At 42.9% G+C, this 23,604-nt stretch overlaps 1 pseudogene; it reads right to left on the bottom strand.

The window, feature by feature from the left end:
- LOC133535041 (ral GTPase-activating protein subunit beta-like) overlaps positions 1-19,519 on the bottom strand; it is a 37,410-nt pseudogene extending 17,891 nt beyond the window's left edge.
- Positions 19,520-23,604: the final 4,085 nt, after the last annotated feature.

The raw sequence follows: 23,604 nt of genomic DNA, 5'->3' as shown, positions 1-23,604 counted from the left end.
TCCTAGAGGTGAGGATTAGCAAGGACGCTACATTAGGTTGATAATGCGGTAGTTGGCTTGTCGCTATCAAATTAGCGGGACACCGCTAATCAACATGCATTATCATGATATTCAGATAGAAATAAAAGCTCTTATCGTTGGCCAAGTTGATATCATTTACATCGTGTATACTACGCAAGACTAATCTGGAGCAAACTTTCAACTCAGTCAGGATTCCACAACGCACCTTTTTCAGGTGCGTGCGCTTTTTCCAGAATCCCCAGGATCACAGAAACATTGAGTGCAAAATATCTCAGCTTGTGCTGGTTTCTGTCTCGTGGACTGGAGACGCCCATCAGAGCGTCCTCGTCCGGTGGGCCTCCGGAGGGCGGGAATGCTCCTGACACCTGCATGATGCTAACGCAGGCGGACAAAATGAGACGTGGAGGACCAGAAAAAGGTTTTGAGGCCAGGGTGTTTTTGTTTTTCTCACCAGTTGAGCGTGACCTCAGCCGCCTCCTTCACCCTCAAAGACACTGGGTTCAGTTCCTTCTTCTCTTTGCATAGCACTTCATCCTCCAGTCTGGATTTGCTGCCTGAAATGCCCAGTTCCACAGTCTCCAGGACCTCCAGCAAACAGTCCTGGGCGCACACGTTGGTCAGTTAGTTAACCACCTGGCGATGAGTTTGCGGCTACCTGTTGATCCAAGATGGTGGGGTGCTGAGTCAGCCAGGTGCTGAGGCAGTAAAACGCCGCCACAATGATAGAGTGAAGGTCTCTAGAGTGGAGCGGAGGAGGACGGCCGCACTGGAACTCAATGTGGCGGCAGACCGAAGTCACCGCTCTCCTCTTTTCTGTCTCGGCCACGCCCACCTTCACCTGCGGGACAGGTGGCAGCGCAAGTGAAGCGGGACATTTTCCCTGGTTGTTGACATATTCGGCGGGTGGTCAAGTGACCTTGGCCAGTCCTTCCAGAACCTCCATCGCCGCCAGACAAACTGCAGAGTCGTTCCTCCATTGCGAAGTCAGATGCTGTGTTAACAGTTGAACAAACTGAACCCACAGGACCCCTGCTGTGGCTGATTGGTTGCCATGGAAACACACAAACACACATAGTAGCATAAGGACCGGTTAAAACAATTGAAAATAACTCAAGGTCTTACTGGATTCTTCGGTCCGTTTGGTTCTACTGGTTTCGGCCGGCTGCTGCTGGAAAATGTGAAACGTAAACATGCTGCGGGGCTGCCAGGATGGGGTCAAGGAACTAGAACTCACCCGCCGAGTTTGTCCCGCAACCTCGAACTGAGCTGAGTCCTGAACCAGAATCAACATGGCCGCTGCCAAAGCAACAACCGCTAAATGAAATCGCACAAAAAAAAAAATTGAGAGCTCTGATTGAACTTACCCAGAATCATCTGCGTGTTTGTGCTGTCAGTCTCTGTCTGCAGGGAGCCAATCAGCACGCTGAGGAGGCGGGGCTTTAGAGACTGGAAACTTTCATCATCACCACCACCACCGAGCCGCACCTGAAGACATGCACCTGAATGTTGGATGTTAACTTCTAGAGATGTTTCCTATCCAGAGTCGTAACAAACTAAATGTACTTAAGTAACGTTTTGGATAAATTGTACTTGTCGGACTAGTTTAAAGGCAACATAAGTATTTTTGCGTTGAATACACACTACTTTGACTTTGTTACATTGCGTTTCAGTGTAATTGCTGCTATTTATTGATATTTGTCATCTATTGATTACTGTTCGCAAAGGCGTATTTATTTGTCTCTTTAGAGAGACTTTTGTCACATGACTGTTTTACCAATACAACGTAAGCACTAGTGACCTTTCACTCTATTTCCAAAATGTAACGGCGCCTGGCAATGAAATGATCGCACTCAAACTACACACCGTAAAAAGTGACATAATGTCATGACTCTTCAATGTTTACTTACAAAATATGAAATAAACATTTATTTCATCCGTGTCAACAGAAAGGTTTACTTTCAGCCTACCAGTGGAGGGCCGTGCGTTTCCCACCTAGGCCTTCAGTGATGTACGACTTCAATGATTACCTCTCAAAATACCATCGTTTATGTCACCACATGACCATTGCTGGAGAAATACTATACCGAAACATTCACTCACTGATGAGCATGGTACAAAATGGGTTATTTGCTGGCGCATTCAAAAATCAATAAACCCGCATCAGCAATTAAAACATGTCTTATGTTGTACTGTCAAAATTAAAATTGCAAAAAACATTAAACATGAAAAAATAAAGAAATAAAAATCTGAACTCACATATCATCGCCGGGATAGCAGAGCTAGCTTCCGTGGTTGGCCGACATCGTCTCACAAGATGTAGTTTCTCTTTAAATATCCTTCTTGAAATGGCCTTGCAAATATATGTGTTGTCTTGTCTAATCATAAAAGATGCAGACGAGGCGTGTTGGCTGAGTTCTTAAAGTTTACTCCACAGCGTGCTCGTCGACAATATCAAGCTGCCAGCATGGCTCCATTCAACAACCTAAACAGAGCTCTTATGCATGCTCTTCACTATATATATATATATATATATATAAATATATATATATATATATATCTGTCTTAGGCCAGCTAGAAGGCCTTCCTGACAACAACTCGTGATCTGATTGGCTATTGCAACTGTCTGTCAAATGTTTGTGACCGTTCTCTTACAGTGCACGAACGCCTTCATTGTTGATTCTGAAGACCTTGGCAGATTTGGTACAGCATGGCAACATAAGCTAGCTGAATTCTGATTAGACAAAAACCTCCATTACCTAAAAACTACAGCGCTGGAAGGAGCACAATATGACATGAAGAGAATATGAATACTTTTAGATATATAGGGAAAGTAAATAAAAAATACTTTTATCTTTAATTATGATCATACTTTCTGGTTATGTTAGGGCAGCAGAGAAGGCCCTGCTGGCCCTAACAGCACACCAATGCAGCCTACAATGATTCCACTTCCAACTAGAGAAAACATGTTGCAATAAGTTGTAGATGTTTTATTTTTTAATATTTTAGCTGTGCATATGCTAACAGTCCTTTTATAACATCATTAATGACTGTAGAAAATGCAACTTTTGTGGGCTGACCCACCCTAAATTAGGGCCCTAAGCAGGATTTTTTTTGAGGCCCCCATTACAAAAGTTTTTTTTTTTTTTTTTACACTTTTCTCGTTGTGTAATAAATTTTACACTTTATGAATTAAACTTAAATTTGATGCATGTTTGTACAAAAAAAAATTAATGGTTAAGAAATGAACTTTTCAGTGAAAAATAACAAATTTAACATCATTAAATCATACATTTACACAACTTGTTGACGCTTTACCAGTCAAAATTGATCCCGGTACAACTGTTTCCCAGTCGAGCACTAAGGCTGCACCGACAATAAAACTTAAGGGAACATTTTCCATAATCAGCGACTGAGTAGGAAGGGGTTAGGAACACATTTGTGATCAAATCTAGTTTAAATAATTGACATTTCACAAAAAACAGGGCCACCCACGGATCACAGGACCCTACGCACAGTCAAAAGTTACTCACCAGTTACTCAGTACTTGAGTAGTTTTTTCACAGAATACTTTTGGATAACTACTTTTTACTTTTACTTGAGACATAGTACTGGAAAGTAACAGTACTCTTATTGTGACGATCTGTCACTTCACTTCTGGTGGTGATTCCTTGTTTGGTGTTTGTTTCCTGTTGGCGCTCTTATTTTGGTTCCCCTTGCTGTTTTTTTTCCTGAGTGCTTGTTTTCCTCACCTGTCCCTGATTGGCAGCCCGGCACACTTGGTTGGAGTTGCCAATCAGGCTGCTATATATGCCTGCCTCGCCTGTTTCTCAGGGCTCGAGGAATTAATGACTATTTTAAGAACCTTACATGCACAACTGCTTCCTTCTCTGTCTTGAGTATTAAGACACGCTCACCTGATCGTCACTCTCCCAGTTCCTGCATCTTGGGGTCACTACCACTGCAGCCATGTGGGTTCGCAACATAGCCATTCATCCTGGAGCCCTGACGAACAGGCGAGGCAGGCGTATATGGCAGCCTGATTGGCAACTGGAACCAGGCTGCCAATCCGGGACAGGTGAGGAAAACGAGTGCTCAGGAAGAAAAGAAGGAAGGGAAACAAAAATAAGAGCGCCGACAGTAAACAAAAACCAAACAATGAACCACCACCAAGAGTGAAGTGACATATTGTCACACTTATTTAAGTAAATTGATTGGCTTTTAGTAACCTCTGGTTTTATCCTCCTGATAAGCGGTGATACACATTTATTTTCGCTCTTTTTCTTTTACACTTTTCGGAATGAAAACAGTTCGATACGCAAATGTCCACTGCAGAGGACACTGTTTCTCAGGAGGACAACACAAAGTTACCTCCAAGTGGACACGTCCAAACTGCTGAGGGAGGGGCAACAGTGACATCAACGTCAGGATGCAAGCTCGCCTCAAGTCCACCGGACTCACTAAACTCTTGAAGCTCAACAGTTCCCTGCCAGAGGAACATGGTGGTAGTCTACTGTAGTACTACCAGTTCTCATGTAGCAGTACTCTTGCTAACAGTGTAGTATTTGGGCTACCTGTCAAGCAGCACGGTTTCCAGAGCGCAGACAAAGGAGGGGAGCAGAAGGTTGACTCCTGGTAGGTCGCAACAGAACAAGGAGGAGGAGTTGAGGAGGATGGAGGCCAGAACCGGAGGACTCTTCTTCTCTGCCACCTGAAGACCTTGCAGGAGAACAGCATAGAACCTGAAAAAAGGCAACATATTCCTATGAAGGTTCTCATTCACCCAGGTCGTTAAATCGGATGAGCGGCCAAACGTCTTCCGAGACGAACCAAGCAGTCGACTTGGAAACGACTGAAAGCCCTGAAAAGGCAACATATCATCTAACAAAGTATGAAGACAATTTGAATGAAGTAAAGGAGGCTACACACCTAGACAGGTGGACAGGAAGGATGTCTTCTGTATTTTTCTTGCAGCTGAAAATCCTACAAAGTGTCCCGCAGGCCTCAGCTCGACCATCAGCCCACCTCTCTGACGTCACACCCGCTGTTAACTCTTTGTTGTGTAGTACAGGATCAGCTCGCTGTAGTACACATACTCACCCACAAGAGCAGAGTCTCTGTCAAGGACAGCGGCATCAAACAGGAAGGAGCCGAAGAGACTGAGGAGTGAGTCCACCTTACCCCTGAGGGGGGAGGGGCGATGTGGAGGACGAGAGGAAGACCTCCAGCGATGGATGGAGGGGGACATCTGAGAGCAGAAGACAAGTGCTGAAGGTTGGTGACAAGGACGTGTTAGGACATGTGGACATGGAAAGACCTGTGAGGATGTCGCCTTGGAAACGGTCAACATTTTCAGCCGATTGTGCAAGAGAGGGGGAGAGTTACTACTGGGTGAGAAGTTCACCGGGGGGGTCGGAGCACTTCCAGAACGAGGCCGCGAGATACCTGAAGGGACGAGAAGAAAGTTTGTTTGGTATTGACCAATGAAAGGCAGGTTCAGCGAACTTACCGTGCGAGGGCAGGCGGTCTCTGAAAGGACTTCGAGTCACTGCAACACCTGCTTGGAGCACCAAAACCTTCACGAGCAGTCGGTCAACATCTCCACTCTTTGATTGGTCAAGGTCTTACCGACAGAAGGCAGCCGGTCTCTGAAATGGTTCCTTGCTGCGAGTCCTACGGGAAGACAACAAGAACAAGTAAAAAAAGCAATTTTATTAGAAATTGCGTGTGAACGCTGAAAAGCTCAACTCAAATGCTAACTGTTGGCAATACTAGCCAGATAGCATCAATTAAAACAAATATATGACTCTTAAATGTATAGCCTGCCTAGCGGTTGGCATGTAATCGGTAGATGTGGGTTGGAAACTACGTTTGGGCGTCTCTGTGTGAAGATCGCATGCGTGTTATCCCGTGCGTGCGTGGGTTTTCTCCGGGTACTCAGGCTTCCTCTCACATTCCAAAAATATGCATGTTAGACTCTAAATTGTCCACATGAATGTAAGTGTAAACAAAGGGTCCCCAAACTACGGCCCGCAGGCCGGATCCGGCCCGGCAGCGTCAAAATTACGGCCCGCTGGAAGTCCCAAGTAAAAAAAATATATGTATAATAATAATTGCAGAGCTGTCAAAATGGCATTAAATGTACCAGGTCGACCTGATACTTATAAAAAGTCCTCTTCAAAATTTGAACTGAAACATTCAGTAATCTTACCCAAGGAAGGTATTGTTACACAACTGATACTTGAACACTGTCTCAAAATAACGCAACACCAGGGCTGTGGCCAAACACTCTATGAACTCAAGAGCCGGGGGATATTGGATAATAGGTGCCAGCAAAGTAGTAGCTAAGCATATCAAGTGCTGTGTCACTTGCAGAAATATGCGGAGGCCCGTCTAAGAAAACCTCTTTTCTCCGAAACTGGACTAGACTGTTTTGGCCCCTTTTATACAAAACAGGGTCGAAAAGGAATACAAACGATATGGCTTGTTCTTCACATGTTTGAGCTCCACATTGAAATGTTGGATGATTTGACCACTGATACATTCATACAGTAGGGCAAAAAAAGTATTTAGTCAGCCACCAATTGTGCAAGTTCTCCCACTTAAAATGATGACAGAGGTCTGCAATTTTCATCATAGCTACACTTCAACTGCGAGAGACAGAATGTGAAAAAAAATCAAGGAATTCACATTGTAGGAATTTTAAAGAATTTATTTGTAAATTATGGTGGAAAATAAGTATTTGGTCACTTCAAACAAGGAAGATCTCTGGCTCTCACAGACCTGTAACTTCTACTTTAAGAAGCGCTTCTGTCCTCCACTCGTTACCTGTATTAATGGAACCTGTTTGAACTCGTTATCTGTATAAAAGACACCTGTCCACAGCCTCAAACAGTCAGACTCCAAACTACATTATGGCCAAGACCAAAGAGCTGTCGAAGGACACCAGGAAAAGAATTGTAGACCTGCACCAGACTGGGAAGAGTGAATCTACAATAGGCAAGCAGCTTGGTGTGAAAAAAATCAACTGTGGGAGCAATTATCAGAAAATGGATGACATACAAGACCACTGATAATCTCCCTCAATCTGGGGCTCCACGCAAGAGCTCATCCTGTAGGGTAAACATGATCATGAGAACGGTGAGCAAAAATCCCAGAACCACACGGGGGGACCTGGCGAATAACCTGCAGAGAGCTGGGACCAAAGTAACAAAGGTTACCATCAGTAACACACTACGCCGACTGGGAATCAGATCTTGCAGTGACAGACGTGTCCCCCTGCTTAAGCCAGTGAATGTCCAGGCCCGTCTGAAGTTTGCCAGAGAGCACACGGATGATACTGCAGAGGATTGGGAGAATGTCATGTGGTCAGATGAAACCAAAATATAACTTTTTGGTATAAACTCAACTCGTCGTGTTTGGAGGAATAAGAAAAAAGAGTTGCATCCCAAGAACACCATACGTACTGTGAAGCATGGGGGTAGAAACATCATGCTTTGGTGGCTGTTTTTCTGCTAAGGGGACAGGACGACTGATCCGTGTTAACGAAAAAAAAGAATGGGGCCATGTATCGTGAGATTCTGAGGCAAAACCTCCTTCCATCAGTGAGAGCTTTGAAGATGAAACGTGGCTGGGTCTTCCAGCATGACAATGATCCCAAACACACCGCCCGGGCAACAAAGGAGTGGCTTCGTAAGAAGCATATGAAAGTCCTGGAGTGGCCTAGCCAGTCTTCAGACCTCAACCCCATAGAAAATCTGTGGAGGGAGTTGAAAGTCTGTTATGCTCGGCAACAGCCCCAAAACATCACTGCTCTTGAGAAGATCTGCATAGAGGAATGGGCCAAAATACCAGCTACTGTGTGTGCAAACCTGGTAATGACCTATAGTAATCGTTTGACCTCTGTTATTGCCAAAAAAGGTTATATTACAAAGTCTTGAGTTTAATTTTTGTTATTGACCAAACACTTATTTTCCACCATAATTTACAAATAAATTCTTTAAAATTCCTACCATGTGAATTCCTGGATTTTTTCCCCACATTCTTTCTCCCACAGTTGAAATGTACCTATGATGAAAATTACAGACCTCTGGCATCATTTTAAGTGGGAGAACTTGCACAATCGGTGGCTGACTAAATAACTTTCTGCCCCACTGTAAATGCTTTGAGATGTTTCATAGCAATAAGGGGATCAGTGAGGCAAATACGATCCGTAGGTACAAACGTTGAAGCGGCAAAGAACGAGATGGACAGGGGTGTGATGGAGATGGATAAAGAATGGATCTCTACCTACCTGCCTCAAAATCAATGTAACTTCCAAATGAACGCTCTGGAAGCAAGCCACAGAGGCGGTGTTTGGGAACGTCAAATATGGACAGTTTGGAGTGTAATGAGTTCTGTCTTGACACAAGTCAATGGAAGACTTAATGACACCTCTTTGAGAACATTTTTCTACGAAGCAATGGCGATTATTGATAATCGACCACTCACTACAAATACCATTCGTGATCCAAAGAGTGTTGAGCCCCTGACACCTAATAACCCTTTGCTCACTATGAAGACATCACTGCCCCTTTCTCCTCCTGGCAATTTTGTTGGAGAATATTTTTATGCACGGAAATGGTGGCGAAGGTTTCAGTATCTGACTGGAAATATTTGACGAACATTAGTCCAAGACAACAGTGGCACACTCCCAAAAGAAACATTGAAGTAGGAAATGTGGTGGTTGTAAAAGAGGATAACATTTCCAAGAATGAGTGGAAACTGGCCAGACTAGTTGAACCAAGTAAGGATGAGGATGGTATTGTGCGAAAGGTTAGGATACGAGGAGAACAAAGAGCCCCAGGAAAGAAAGTTGAAAATGTAAAGCAACCAACTTTTCTTGAGCGGCCAATTCAGAAACTAGTTGTACTAGACGAAAACCCAAAAATTATATAAACATTGAATGAAAAATGACCTAGAAGAGGTCAAACCTTTCAGCATTCCCACAACAAGGAGAACATGACCTAGTCAATGCTATAGGTGGTGTTGACTACCTGAGTTTATCTGCTGGTCTTCTGAGCATGTCTCAAACAGACCTGCAACAAAAACACCATCATGCATCGTGTCACACAAATGTTCAGTCTGGTCCAGTACCCAGAAAGGCGTTGACCATCTTGCTCACTACTGTCATGGCTGTAAGGAACACGTCCTCCTGGGCTGGGGAAGCCGAACCATCATCCGGTGCACACCTCAGCTCAGCAGGATTGCTGAGAGATAGGAACTATGTCACTGTGAAGGGCATGTCAGTTGAAGGTAGCGGTACCTGAGCACATGTAGGAAGCGGAACCAGGTCTGGAGTGTGCGTTGGCGGCCCAAGTCAGCAGGGATCAGAGCAGCATCTTCAACCGGGACCTTGAAGGATGGAAAAGCTGGACCGAAAGTCAGCGGCAGCAACCTGTGGCCATGAAGCACGTTACCCACAAGTCCACTGGCGGAGGTCGAAGTCCTCGATGGACGCTGACCTGGAGGTTAAAGCTGAGACCACGCGGGTCCACAGGTCTACTGTGGCAGGCTGGTATCTCCAGCTTTTCATCATTTGTCTCCACGTGAGCCACAAAGACTGAGACGGGAAACAGCGAGAACAAGACAGAAGCCACACCTGGAAGAGGACGTCCATGGATATGTGGGAGAGCTGCTGGGACATAGCTGCAGCGGACACACAATATTCAGTCAGTGAGACACAAAACTCAAGACAAAAAGGATGTGGTCTGTTGCTTACGCGCAGAGGTTGGCGGGGCTAGCACTGACTGGTTGGCGCAAAGCAGGAAGTGAAGAAGTGTCTCCCAGGTGTCTTGACTCATCATAGTGCTCTCACTGGCTAGACGTTGAACTGCACTTAGCACCTGTTGACAGAGGGCCTGGTGCACCACCCCGGCCTGGTCCCTTGTGAAAAAGACAGCAGTTCTTTAAAAGTTCAGCAAGTCTCTAAGGTGACTGCTAACTTGTGTACCTGGACAAGAACAGTGTGCGCAGATGTCTCAGGATCTTCTGAACATAAAGGTTGGGTTCCTTGACGATTGGTGGGGGAATGGAGTCTTGCGGGGACACGAGGACCAGCAGCCAGTTGGTGTAGACGTTCACGCAGAGTTTGACAGTGTCACAGTCCAGCGGCAGGGACAAGGCGTGGCACAACACCTCCATTGTCCATTTCACCTGAAGACAGAGGACCAACGAGAATGTTTTACAGTTTTATAATCCTCGTTTACAGGCAACACAAAAATTGGACTCATTAATTCCCACAATGTCGCGCCAAGTCACACAAATTCAAGCAATCCCTGCAAATGATCATCTCAGAGCGGCGCGTTTTAGGCCTCCTGGGCCCTATTCGAACTTTATCAGTGAATTTTCAGAGTTTTTCGCTGATCTAGTGACGCACGCAGATAATATAATTATAGTAGTGGATTCTAATATCCATAAGAATACCATGTCAGACCATCCGTGTGTGGCGCTCCAGACTATTGATACACAAATAATAAATGAACCCGCACATCACAACGGTAATACGATAGACCGAGTTCTTGTCTGGAGTGATACCACCTCCAAAGTTATGGTACTCCCGTACGCTAAAGTAAGTAAGTAAAATTTGAAGTTCTGACCCATTTTCAACAAGCAACTAATAACCACTGCTTTAGCAGCCGCAACATTAATGATGTCACAACTACGACTCTTGCTGGCACCATTCTCAAATTATGTGCGCTCTATCGATAACCTCACTAACAACTTTAACGATGCCTTGCGTAACGCCATTGATATTAGCACCGCTAAAGCTTGAAAAGGCCCCTAAAAGGCATATCCCTAGTTCCCAGAAGAAACCAAAACTCTTAAACTATCATGTGTCTGAGTCTGTTTGGATGTACTGGAGGAGATGGGGATGAGGGGGACAGGGCTGCGGAGCTAGCACTGAGCGCTGGGACGGAGAGGCTTCGCGGTGTCTTGACTGGGTGAGCAGGTGTCGGACACCTCAGTCACCTTGGACGTATCCTCGCTCATCCATGCGGACTGGACACTGGCCGAGAGTGGAGTCGCCTGTCTTGGTTGCTTTGTTGGGTCTGCTCCTGTCTCTGGCCATGCTCCCTCCACCCCAGCGGACGATGGCGTGGAACACCACAGAGGCCACCACAGTGTATATGTTTCTTTTACTTTTTATTCATAGCTGTATGTAGAAGTGTCTGGTTGTATCTGCTGCTTTAATGTCTTTAATGTCCTCTGTGTTCTTTGATGTTTGATGCTACTCTCTTACACACATGTAAGAGGGATGTGTACTATGGCTATGAGTTGTTGTTTTGTTCCCTTGGCCTCAGTCTGCACCCCCACTCCAGGGCCCAGGCTAAGAACGATTTTTTAAATTGTATTTTAATCTTCTATTCTCCCCCCGCCCACTGTTTACCTGTATGTCATCTTTTTTGTAAGGGGCGCTGGAAGCCGGCAGACCCGTCAGCGATCCTGTTCTGTCTCCCTGTAATGTTTGTCTGATCTTGAATGGGATTGTGCTGAAAATTTTAATTTTCCTGAAGGAACTCTCCTGACGGAATAAATAAAGTACTATCTAATCTAATCTAATCTAATGTAGAAAGCTGGAACTCAAATGGCGTGCGACTAAACTTGAGGTTTTCCATCAAGCATGGAGTGATAGTTTAATAGGCTATAAACACGCTCTTACCTTAGCTAAAACAAATTACTACTCTGATCTCTTCTGCCTTAATAAAAACAATGCTAAATATTTGTTAAATACAGTAGATTTGCTTCCCCAATCATGGACTCCTCCTAGTAGCTCCACCCACAAGAATATTTAACTCAGAGAGGAGATTAAACATAATGCGTCTCTTTTTCAACTGGGTTCTATTAACGCAGAAACAAATGTATGTACGACGGATATTGCCCTCTAAAATAATCTCTCTCTTTTTGTAGAAATAACAGAGGAACTGGGAAACTTATCAATGAACTGTTTGTAATATTAGGACCATCAGTGCTAAATATTAACTTAACACTTTCCTCTGGTACTGTCCCCCTAGCATTGAAAAAACAGGTATTCGTCCTCTGATCAAAAGACCTAACCTCGATCCTGACCTCATGGTAAACTACCAGCCGGTGTCCCACCTTCCCTTTATCTTGAAAATCTTCTAAAAAATTGATGTACAGCAGCTAAATGAACACTTAGCGTCAAACAATTTCTGTTAACCCTTTCAGTTTCTCAGATACATACATACATACAGACTGTACATACATATAAATATGGATATATATATATATATATATACATATATATATATATATACATACATATATATATACATATATATATATATAAATATATACATACATATATATATACATATATACATATACACATATATATATATACATATATACACATATATATCTATATATATATTAGGGGTGTGGGAAAAAATAGATTCGAATTTGATTCGCGATTCTCACGTTGTGCGATTCAAAATCGATTCTCATTTAAAAAAAAACTATTTATTTTTTATTTTTATCAATCCGACAAAACAATACACAGCAATGCCATAACAATGCAATCCAATTCCAAAATCAAACCTGACCCAGGAACACTCAGAACTGCAATAAATTGAGAGATGACACAAACACGACACAGAACAAACCAAAAGTAATGAAACAAAACTGATTGTCAACAACGGTATCAATATTAGTTATAATTTCAGTATAGCAGTGATTAAAAATCCCTCATTGACATTATCATTAGACATTTATAAAAAAAAAAGAAAAGAACAATAGTGTCACATGGGCTTACACTTGCATCGCATCTCATAAGCTTGACAACACACTGTGTCCAATATTTTCAAAGATAAAATAAGTCACATTTTTGGTCCGTTTAATAGTTAATCAGTTGATAAAATATTGTCTTTTACAATTATAAAATCTTTTTACAAAAATCAATTACTCTGCTTTCATGTCAGCAGACTGGGGTTGATCCTGCTGAAATCCTATGTATTGAATGAATAGAGAATCCTTTTAAATCAGGAAAAAAAAAAATATTTTTTTAATCAAGAATCGTGTTGTATAGAAAGAAAAAATAATTTTGAATCGAATCGTGACCCCAAGAATCGATATTGAATTGCGGGACACCCATAGATTCGTAGCCCTAATATATATATATACACACACACACACACACACACGTGTGTGTGTATATATGTATGTATAGATACACACATACATATATACATATATGTATTGGGGCTGCAACTAACGATTAATTTGATAATTGATTAATCTGTCGATTATTACTTCGATTAATCGATTATAATCGGATAAAAGAGATAAACTACATTTCTATCCTTTCCAATACTTTATTTTAAAAAACAGCATACTTAGACATAGACAAACTTTAATGATCAACAAGGGAAATTGTTCTGGCACCATGTCCTTTCGACTTGCCAAATAAAACACGGCAAGTGTAACAAAAATGTTTTGTTTTTTTTAATAAAGTGCACCATTGTCCTGCACAATAGCAATAATTTTGCTCAGAGGAATTTCAAACCTGGCTACTACCTATTCCAACCATTCTGCAATGTTGGATGCCGAATGTTTTTCCTCTAGTGGCATGGTCGTAAGGCAGATTGACTTCATGTTCCATTCATCTCCAATGTAGTGGCATGTATTGCCAAGGTGGCTACACTTGTCCACACATCAGTAGTGAGAGCAATTTTGCTCTGGGTGGCTTTTATATCAGTCTACACTGCATGGAATGTCTGCTCATACTTCCTCTCCATCAGTTTGGTAAAATAGTTCCTCGAGGGAAGAGTGCAACCAGGGTTGAGGACGTGAATCATTTGTCTAAAACCTTCATCCTCCACCATTGATAGCAGGTAGCATCAGTCAGTGCAGCTGCTTGCTGTGATGTGCACACCTTTCTTTGTACCAAGTCTCTAATGTTGCCTTGTTTCTTTCTGAAATGACAGAAACCATATTATGAATATACATAATAGCATCATTTACATGTAATTCAATACATACCCAGATGATTTAATTAATTATTTCTGACGTATAAGACAAATACGCCACCACATTAAAAAAAACAGCTAAATTAAATAAAAGGACATTGGAATTGCAGAATACACCAATAACAACACAGAAATGTAACTCATCAAATCCAAACTGGATCAGATATAGTACACGTTTCTGTTCTGAATAATAAAGGATTCACTTTAGGCTACTTCTGAATAATAGCAAGAAATATTACAGCACCTTCATAACGTTTAGTTATACTAAAGTATCACTCAAGTCTAAATAGATTTATATAGCTTTATTGGGCCCGGCCAAATTGTTCCATTATGAAACCAACCTGAGATATTTCTGTCCGTTACGTTTATACATGCGTTTTCTCTCTGAAAACGGAGTCAAATGTGCCGGAGACACATTATCGATAAATACATAATGTTAAAGTTACTCACAAAATAGCTGAACTTATGAATGCCTGTTGCGACTTAAAACAACAGAGAAAATGAAGTCACCGCACTATCCAAAAAGTTCCTACCAATGAAAGTTAATACACTACAGTTGCTGCTGCGCTTCCAGAAAAAAATCTCCTCGTTAACAAAAGATTAAATACACAAAAAGACAGACACAACGGATCAATATACTCGGACTATCGACTTAAAAAAGTTACGTACCACTAGTTTTTCCCTTCATCTTCTTCAGGTGCTGCCGAAGCAATGTTGTCCTTCCATGCCACGCGACGTCCATGCTGCATGTTTTGCAGGAATTGTCTTCTTTGAAGTCTTTAAAGTAAAGTGTTCCGACACTTTAGACGACTTATGTCGTACACATTTCTCCATAGAAGCAATAACCTCGAGATGTTTCTCGCTGAACTATCCGTACCGTTTCCCTCCGCCATTTTTCGAACGTTTTCACATATGAGACTGCGTGGTCACGTGAGCTGCACATGACACATCATTGGCTGGCTTACTGCCACCACATGAGACGTAGCCTCAGCCCCGCCCTGGCGCTGAGGCTACGTGTTTTGGAAACTATATGTTTTGGACACTCGGGTGAAGAGAGGGGCGGAGCTTTCTACTGATCACCACCTGGTGGTGAGTTGGCTGCGATGGTGGGGGAGGATGCCGGACAGACCTGGGAGGCCCAAACGCATTGTGAGGGTCTGCTGGGAATGTCTGGCAGAGTCTCCTGTCAGAGAAAGTTTCAATTCCCACCTCCCGAAGAACTTTGAACATGTCACGAGGGAGGTGCTGGACATTGAGTCCGAGTGGACCATGTTCCGCACCTCTATTGTCGAGGCGGCTGATCGAAGCTGTGGCCGCAAGGTAGTTGGTGCTTGTCGGGGCAGCAATCCTAAAACCCCTTGGTGGACACCAGCGGTGAGGGATGCCGTCAAGCTGAAGAAGGAGTCCTATCGGGTCCTTTTGGCTCATAGGACTCCGGACGCAGTGGACAGGTACCGACAGGCCAAGCGGTGTGCAGCTTCAGCGGTCGCTGAGGCAAAAACTCGGACATGGGAGGAGTTCGGGGAAGCCATGGAAAACGACTTCCGGACGACTTCGAAGCGATTCTGGACCACCGTCTGCCGCCTCAGGAAGGGGAAGCAGTGCACTATCAACACCGTGTATGGTGCGGATGGTGTTCTGCTGACCTCGACTGCAGATGTTGTGGGTAGGTGGAAGGAGTACTTCGAAGACCTCCTCAATCCCACCAACACGTCTTCCTATGAGGAAGCAGTGCCTGGGGAATCTGTGGTGGACTCACCTATTTCTGGGGCTGAGGTCGCTGAGGTAGTTAAAAAGCTCCTCGGTGGCAAGGCCCCGGGGGTAGATGAGGTCCGCCCGGAGTTCCTTAAGGCTCTGGATGCTGTGGGGCTGTCTTGGTTGACAAGACTCTGCAGCATCGCGTGGACATCGGGGGCGGTACCTCTGGATTGGCAGACCGGGGTGGTGGTTCCTATTTTTAAGAAGGGGGACCGGAGGGTGTGTTCCAACTATCGTGGGATCACACTCCTTAGCCGTCCCGGTAAGGTTTATTCAGGTGTACTGGAGAGGAGGCTACGCCGGATAGTCGAACCTCGGATTCAGGAGGAACAGTGTGGTTTTCGTCCTGGTCGTGGAACTGTGGACCAGCTCTATACTCTCCGCAGGGTTCTTGAGGGTGCATGGGAGTTTGCCCAACCAGTCTACATGTGCTTCGTGGACTTGGAGAAGGCATTCGACTGTGTCCCTCGGGAAGTCCTGTCGGGAGTGCTCAGAGAGTATGGGGTATCGGACTGTCTTATTGTGGCGGTCCGCTCCCTGTACGATCAGTGCCAGAGCTTGGTCCGCATTGCCGGCAGTAAGTCGAACACATTTCCAGTGAGGGTTGGACTCCGCCAAGGCTGTCCTTTGTCACCGATTCTGTTCATAACTTTTATGGACAGAATTTCTAGGCGCAGTCAAGGCGTTGACGGGTTCCGGTTTGGTGACCCCAGGATTAGGTGTCTGCTTTTTGCAGATGATGTGGTCCTGATGGCTTCATCTGACCGGGATCTTCAGCTCTCACTGGATCGGTTCGCAGCCGAGTGTGAAGCGACTGGAATGAGAATCAGCACCTCCAAGTCCGAGTCCATGGTTCTCGCCCGGAAAAGGGTGGAATGCCATCTCCGGGTTGGGGAGGAGACCCTGCCCCAAGTGGAGGAGTTCAAGTACCTAGGAGTCTTGGTCACGAGTGGGGGAAGAGTGGATCGTGAGATCGACAGGCGGATCGGTGCGGCGTCTTCAGTAATGCGGACGTTGTACCGATCCGTTGTGGTGAAGAAGGAGCTGAGCCGGAAGGCAAAGCTCTCAATTTACCGGTCGATCTACGTTCCCATCCTCACCTATGGTCATGAGCTTTGGGTCATGACCGAAAGGATAAGATCACGGGTACAAGCGGCCGAAATGAGTTTCCTCCGCCGTGTAGCGAGGCTCTCCCTTAGAGATAGGGTGAGAAGCTCTGCCATCCGGGAGGAGCTCAACGTAAAGCCGCTGCTCCTCCACACCGAGAGGAGCCAGATGAGGTGGTTCGGGCATCTGGTCAGGATGCCACCCGGACGCCTCCCTAGGGACGTGTTTAGGGCACGTCCAGCTGGTAGGAGGCCACGGGGAAGACCCAGGACACGTTGGGAAGACTATGTCTCCCGGCTGGCCTGGGAACGCCTCGGGATCCCCCGGGAGGAGCTAGACGAAGTTGCTGGAGATAGGGAAGTCTGGGCTTCCCTGCTTAGGCTGCTGCCCCCGCGACCCGACCTCGGATAAGCGGAAGGTGATGGATGGATGGATGGATGGTCTACATTTATCATATACTTGTTAGGATGGGTGTATTTTTGTAGTTTTATCTGTCATGAACACGTTTCACGTCGCGGACATTCGGTGCTACGGAGTTCCTTTTTTTTCTTTTTTTTTTTTTTACAACTTGACGAGAGCAGTGACAGCGGAGGCTCTGAGCAGCAGTGGTTTGGAAGGCAGAGAGCCTCCACTGTCCCTGTAACAAGCTACAAGTCATTTATGATGCTGTTAATGACGGTAAAATTGAAACATAATGTATTTATCCTGCTTAGCAGTCCTCCTCTGCTGTCCTCTTTAGAGCGGAGTCCCTAGCAACGGCCCGTTTTACTTAGCAACGGTCTGGCAATCGACTGCTGGAATTCTTTTTCTGTTGTTTTTCTTGTAATTCTACATAGTCAACCTTTAATGTTTCAATCTACATTTTGTAATAAACAAATTATAAGTTTCATTTGATATGACCAGGACACCTAAAAACAAAAACACAGCCGTTTTTATCAATTTACAAGCAAGTGGGCAACACATACATTTGAGTGAATGAATTTTGTGACCAGATGAGTGCCCACGTCCACTGCATGCGACAAACTGAAGACAAGTGACCTGTGTCTGACAGACCCCTATGTAAAGCCCCGCCCCAGGCTGTAGTCCTGTACTGTTGTTGTTTTTCTTCATGTAATCACAGCGGGGTTTTTCTGTTGTTGTTCAAGCTTACTTATTTTCTGCTCCAGCTTCCAGCAGCTCACAAAGAGAAAGTTAATGCTCTGTGATGCATCCATTTTTCAGAGCATTTAAAAAGTCTAGTACTGCTCCTGCATGTAGTAGCAGCAATGATGCTACTGCTAGTATATCAGGGACAGCAGCTAGCAATACTGCACCTTTAGCACCAGCAAGCACTGTTTCTCCTGCACCAGCTCCCTCCGTCCCCCCAACAAGCGCTCCCCCAAAGCAGCCTGCTCAGCTACCAAGTGACTTAAATGGCAACGCACCATCTCAGCCAATACTGGGTGGCTACCCAAAGCGTGCATTTGGTACAACATTAGGATCATTCAATCCTGCCTGGTACCACACACGACCGTGGCTATTCTGTGGTGCGAGACACCTGCTTCTGTTTCCCCTGTCGGAAATATGGCAGCACTGTTAATGTTTCCCCCCCCCTGAGGGATTGCCACCTTATTGTGGTCAGGGGGTTTCCGTGCCTCAGTGACCGTAAGAGCTATACCAGCAGGAGCTTAGTCTTCAGGTGGGACACCCAAGTTGGACAGGTCTGAAGGTAGAGGCCTGACAAAGTGCAATCCACTACTCCAGGTTGGGGTTGGACACATAGCTAAAGACCCATTTCAATGAAGAAAGCATCGTTACTATAAGCACAGAAAAAAAAGGGCTGGAGCATGATGTGTACACATGATGCACCCTTCACATTTCTGACTGCCCCCTCATATACCTCATATAAGCATGCCTAGAACCGCCCCTGTTTTGTCCATGCTTTGGCCTTCTAGTCTCACACACACACACACACACACACACACACACACACACACACACACACACACACACACACACACACACACACACACACACACACACACACACACACACACACACACACCTGTGCCTCTGTGCGCAAAAGGCTGCGGCTGTTGGGGCTTCCCAGGCTGACGCCAAGGGGCGTCACCACGGCAACAGCCACATCTCTGGCGACAGTGGGTGGGAAGCAAGTGAGCACGCTGGTATGACTCCGCCCACTTCGGGCTGATTGGTCCATGAGTGGCTGTCAAGTAGGAGACCAGAAATTATTTGCAAAAAAACAGCAAGAGTCACTGAATGTTGAACAAGTTAACTTATTAACAGTCCCAAATTCCTCCTTCACCATGACATCATCTGATCACGCCACCGTAACATCTTGCACAATGGAGCCAAGTTATCAATAATGAGGATGTTTAAACATATCATCATGAGCAACTGCATGCATTGTATATGTACGCGGGCGAGTGAATCAAACCTGTGACTTTTTGGACATCAAGCAAGCCGGTCCTGCGTCTGGGTCAAAGGTTAAACGTGCACAGGTGAGTGCAGGTGAGCTTGCACTTGCTGACAAGTCCAAAAAATGCCACAAAAGAGTCCAAAGTCAGTCCAAAGTGCTGCTGCCTTGAGGGTCGGCTGGGGAAGGCCACACCTCCATCATCCCGTCACATGACCACAGTGGCTTTCAGCTGTTTAGTGTAAACACACCTGCATGTCATCAAAACACACATTAGGAATAGTCAACATGGCAAAAGAAACGTGACATTTTACTACCAATGTTGTCATTCGAAACTTTAGTAAAGGTTTTATGCATTATTTTAATGTTAATAGTTGTGTAAACTACTTTAAATGTTAGTTTTGGAAGTGTGAAATGGTTTTTAAAAAATTAGATGTGTTTGCTTTAAGTGACCAGCAGGGGGCAGCATGAGGAAGGTCATTGGAAGAGATGTTTCTATTGTAAATGAGTCAAAATATTAAAACATTTATTTTACAGGAACTATGATATAAATAATGTTCATTGTTAGGTAAAAGTCAACTTTCTTATGTTTGCGAAGAATAATTGTTTGGATTTTGGAAAGTGGTAAAGGTGGTACACAGTAAATTGTAGTGTAAAATCAACACTTAAAGAGTTAAATTTAACACTATTCAAACGTCTATTTGGTCCTAACCTGAGCTGGTGTTAAATTTACTCTTTCCATAGTGTTAAATTTATAGAGTTAAATGAACACTAAATAGAGTCAACAATTGTAACACTGTAAAGTGTTGTTCAACTTATTTTTTAACTCTGATTAGTGTAAATATTACTCTTGAGTAGTGTTGATGAATTACTCTTCTGTGGTGATAAATGTACACCAAGTTAAATGTATTTGCTCATTAACACTGCTTTGGTGTTCAAATAACTCTGATAAGGTTTGATAATACACTAATATGTTGATTAGTCACTCCCTCTCAGTGAAGAAAAAAATATTTTGTAATTAGTAAACATGTGTTAACATTGCAGTGTTTACAAAACCTCACACAATTTCTGCAAACAATTAAAATAAAATTGGTGCTCATTCTACTTGATTTACTCTTGTGCAGTGTCAAATTTAGTCTCACCAACTTTGTCTTGTAAATAGCAAAGGAGTGCAAAACATAGTAATACAATATCATAAGTTTAGTAACCTTTATATTTTTGTCAGGCAGAACAATCAACTTTAGGGATAGAATGCAGAAAGGGTGACCTTAGGTCTGCATGAAATGGCAATATGGGACAACATACAATGTGGAACATGATGTTCCATACGCCATTTGAACATCAAATGGTTTGGAGTAAGCCATGAATGTGTACATGTTGTGGAGCATGGTGTGGTATGATGTCGCAAACACAAAATGTGCTTTAAACAGTTCATCAAAAGCACCAAGAGAGGAGTGTGACCTGCAAAGTATGGCATTCTTGTTGAGAATTATGAAGAACTGGTGGATTGCATTCTTCCTCACTCCAACAGCCAGGAGATAGGGTTGAGTGCTGGTAGTAATGGTGTCAAGATGTTTTTGGATGCTTGTTCCAGTCAATGGAGAGAAAAATAAAAAAATCGACATGGTTGTGGTTATATAATAGAAATTATAACATAAATTATTGTAAACTAAATATAGTTTATTAGAGAACAATACAAACCTTCTTGAAGACCACAAGATGCTTCTTAGCCCGGGATGCAGAAACTTTTCCTGGATGAGAAGTCACTGTCCCAACCTGAAACAGAACAAGTTTGATAGCCTACTTCAAATGTGGACCAACAATTTATTTTAATACACTGCAAGGTCAATGGCATTTTCATTACTATATATATATATATATATATATATATATATATATATATATATATATATATATATAGAGAGAGAGAGAGAGAGAGAGAGAGAGAGAGAGAGAGAGAGAGAGAGAGAGAGAGAGAGAGAGAGAGAGAGAGAGAGAGAGAGAGAGAGAGAGAGAGAGAAACCAGACCTTGTGGAATTCTGCAGAACTCAGCAAGCAGATTTGGAACCTCAAAGACAATAATGTTGAAATTTCAATAACATGGCAAATTCTTGCATCCAGCACACCTTGCAACAGTGGTAATAAAAGATGCAACCTATGCTCAAAAGAGAAACTATTTATTATTTATCATCCAGACCTGTCATCCCTCAACAAGCGCAGTGAAATCATTTCAACATGCCGCCACAGACGGAAACACCTCCTAGGTAACACATGAGCCAATCACCACGCCCATACGCCTGCCTGTACCCACCCACTCTGTGCCCTATATAAACTATTGTATGTGAATGCTTCCATTAAAATCTCCTGATGATTGAGGGAACCCCTCATGAAACAGTTCTGTAGAGATGAAGTAGTCTTGTGATTTTTCCCACACATACATATATATATATATGAATATATATATATATATATATATATATATATACACACATATATATATACATATACACACACATATATATATCTATACACATATATATATATATCAGGGGTGTGGGAAAAAAATAGATTCGAATTTGAATCGCGATTCTCACGTTGTGCGATTCAAAATCGATTCTCATTTTTAAAAAAACGATATATATATTTTTTTTTATCAATCCGACAAAACAATACACAGCAATGCCATAACAATGGAATCCAATTCCAAAATCAAACCTGACCCAGGAACACTCAGAACTGCAATAAATTGAGAGATGACACAAACACGACACAGAACAAACCAAAAGTAGTAAAACAAAACTGATTATCAACAACGGTATCAATATTAGTTATAATTTCAGTATAGCAGTGATTAAAAATCCCTCATTGACATTATCATTAGACATTTATATATATATATATATATATATATATATATATACATATATATATATATATATATATATATTTATATATATATATATATATATATATATATATATATATATATATATATATATATATATATATATATATATATGAATAAATGCAATTTGGCACTTTAAAAACACCTGAAGAAGCTCTTTTTTTCCCAAAAAATCTTCTTGGTGAGGCCTCAGTTGCCATCAGGAGTTCCTCAAGCTCAATGATGGAGGGAAGCTTTCTGTATTGTTGGATGATCTTCTTTTTGAATTTGGTTGGCCACTTCTTTAAAACTTGCCTGATTAATCATTAGAACAAAATACTGTTCAACCTGTAGTGGGAAGTTAGGTACCAATTTTAAAATTACACAGTAAATGATGTGCAGTAGTTGTACAACATTAATACAGAAAATGTTGATGAGATAATTACCAAGCCTTTGATGTCTTTAAAACGGGGAAAATAAGATAGAATGTTGCTTGATTGCTGTTGGTCCAGGACCATGTTATGCCGATGGGAAAATGTCAGCTTCATCTTTTTGATGACCATGTCCACGTCAGCCGAATGTTTCATCAATGACTCATCGTCAGACAGGACTATCTCTGGAATGAATTGGGTAACTCGTCAAACAGTTGGTCCTCCCGACTTGTCTTCATCAGATGGTCCTTCCGCCAAAGCTAAACAATATGGGGACATACGACTCATGACAATCACATACAGTTCAAAACACTTTGTCAGCTGGATGTGGCCCAACTTTTATGAAAAAATGTTTGGCTATTTGCTGAAAAGCTTTGCAACAAATGCAACAAAACCAATAAATGCTCACATGACTATTCTATTTAATAAATTTTTCAAGAATAACATAGGATTACCTTCAAATGATGATCGCCTTTCTTTAGCACTGCATCTCTGAATGGTTTTAAATCTACAGGCCAAGTACCTAGTACCACTGTTGCTATCATAAAAATGTTCCTTTGAGAGAATTGCAAAAATAGGCACTATTAGTCACAACATACTCTGGGACGACTCAAAATAAAGACAATAACAACAAATAAGAGTGTGTAACTCACACAGCCATTCTTGGAAAAAAGGTCTCTGAGGTTGGGGAACAAGTTCACAATTCCTTGTGCATACATTTCCTTCACCTGTCTTGACAGAGATGTACTTAAAAATAAAAAAAAATCACATTCAAGTTTATTCGTCATACACACGTTTTATAAGATGTAGTGATATGTTTATTATTTACTTTAGATTTGAAATTACTTTGAAACCTAAAAAACAACACGTGCCAATCCAAACCATTAACAACTTAGCCATTATTCTCCGTCATCTCAGCTGCCAGTATATTCTCCAATTTACTTCTGCTCTGTTCTGTCAAGG

Source organism: Nerophis ophidion, linkage group LG16, assembly GCF_033978795.1.
Source record: "Nerophis ophidion isolate RoL-2023_Sa linkage group LG16, RoL_Noph_v1.0, whole genome shotgun sequence".
NCBI lineage: Eukaryota > Metazoa > Chordata > Actinopteri > Syngnathiformes > Syngnathidae > Nerophis > Nerophis ophidion.
The sequence above is the reverse complement of the archived record's forward strand: the minus strand, read 5'-3'. Positions and strand labels throughout refer to the sequence as shown.